General features: G+C 45.7%; 1 non-coding gene across 1 annotated transcript; it reads right to left on the reverse strand.

The window, feature by feature from the left end:
* Nucleotides 1–1,624: 1,624 nt before the first annotated feature.
* On the reverse strand, nt 1,625–1,699 carry Trnas-cga (transfer RNA serine (anticodon CGA)). The gene has a single exon. It is a non-coding gene; the product is annotated as a tRNA-Ser (tRNA).
* Nucleotides 1,700–2,049: the final 350 nt, after the last annotated feature.

Genomic DNA, 2,049 nt, shown 5'->3' on the forward strand with positions numbered 1-2,049 from the left:
CATGTGGCTGAACACTTCCTGTTTCCTTAAATAACGCATTTATCCGGCGAACGGTCCGGACACTTGGATGATGTCGTCCAGGATACCGAGCAGCACACATAGCACACGTCCGTGATTTTGATCACAATAGCCATACATCAACATGATACCGATCTATTCCGCAATTGACAAACGGTCCATTTTAACACGGGTAATATATCACGAAACAAATACCGTCGCCACTGGCGGAATGTTACGTCATACCACGCACTTATACGTTTGTGACTATTATAGAGCCATCTACCACAAAGCGAAAAAAGTGGTCCAACTAAAACATTCATATTTCTTTACGTACTACACGAATATGTAATAAATATGGGGGATCCTATTAAAAAAAAAACGCAGTTGATATCCGTTTGACCTATGGCAGCGCCATCTAGCTGGCCAACAACCATAGCGCCATCTGGTTTCCCCCTTCAAGGTAGACGAGTTTCGTTCTTTGTAGTTTGTTCGTTTCATGCTTATTTGCCGCGGTCACTATCAATGGACCGCCCTGTATAATAACTGTTTAACGGACTTATCGACTGTCCATCTCAGTGACGCAATGCAGGAACTTCGAAATCAAATTGTTTGTGACGTTCGCGATTTGCAGGCTTCTACCATCGCGCTTGCTTTGGGTGAGGGAGTTTTGGCAGACGAGCCAGTTGTACGGGGTAAAGATACAGGTGTGGGATTGCGATGTAAAACTGTGAATTCTGATTGTTTTTTGATATTTCCGAATCCTATTGCAAAATTTTTTGAAGGGATTTCAGAATTACATGTTGAAACCTTAGACCATATTCAGGAATTATTGTGGTTGTTAGTCCGGTTACAATTTCATGCTGATGCGTTGGGAGTGAAGCATTGCGTAATTTTGTCTTTATTTTATCTGATGACTCGAGGGTGCTTTGGTGAGATCTCAGCGGAGGACATGCAGAATCAATTAACATTGCTTGAACACCGTCGGAAAATTGTAGGGAGAAAGCTCTCGCATCGAATACGGGTACAGTTGGAGCTTGATTTCTATTGGAGAATACAAGCAGATGATGAGACGCTAGCCCAACATTTTGATCGATTGCGTACTGCAGTTGTTCCTCTTCACAAGTCGGTATCAAAAATAGATAATATTGAACATCTGCTTCCTCAAGATCGTTCGCGCTTAACTTTTGCGAGAGCGTCCGATTTCATTGGCTCAATTCCAGCAGCTAACTGATAACGTAGAAAAGGTCACCCTAATTGATGATCAATGTCCGCAGTGCCAAATTGCACAACCTTGCGTGGTAGTTTCTAGTGGTGATAGAGAACGGGAGTCCTATAGTCCTCGCTATTTACGATATTATAGTTGCCAAGCTACCGATCATTTAGTGCGGCAGTGTCCCGTGTCCGGGAACCCTAGACCCAATATCTGACGCCAGAAGCGAGGTAAGGGTAGCAAAGATCGTAACTGGCCTTTGAATTGTAAGGTGATTAAGCGTGTGAGTCGTTCTCCCTTGCCATAAGTTTGTGCTCGGATTGGAGGTGAGCGGTTCGTGCTTTAGTTGATTCCGGTGGTTCGGTATCTCTAATTAACCAGACATGGTGAAACTTCCTGGCAGATTAAAACTGTATGCCGGACCGAGACTCGAACTCGGGACCTTTGCCTTTCGTGGGCAAGTGCTCTACCAACTGAGCTACCCAAGCACGACTCACGCCCCGTCCCCACAGCTTTGCTCTGCCAGTACCTCGTCTCCTACTTTCCAAATTTCACAGAAGCTCTCCTGCGAACCTTTCAGAACTATAACTGCTGGAAGAAAGGATAGTGCAGATACATGGCTTAGCCACAGCCTGGGGGATGTTTCCAGAATGACATTTTCACTCTGCAGCGGAGTGTGCGCTGATATGAAACTTCCTGGCAGATTATAACTGTGAGCCGGACCGAGACGGGGCGTGAGTCGGCCTTGGGTGGCTCAGATGGTAGAGCACTTGCCATCGAAAGGCAAAGGTCCCGAGTTCGAGTCTTGGTCTGGCACACAGTTTTAATCCGCCAGGAAG

Source organism: Schistocerca gregaria, chromosome 1, assembly GCF_023897955.1.
Source record: "Schistocerca gregaria isolate iqSchGreg1 chromosome 1, iqSchGreg1.2, whole genome shotgun sequence".
Taxonomy (NCBI): Eukaryota; Metazoa; Arthropoda; class Insecta; order Orthoptera; family Acrididae; genus Schistocerca; species Schistocerca gregaria.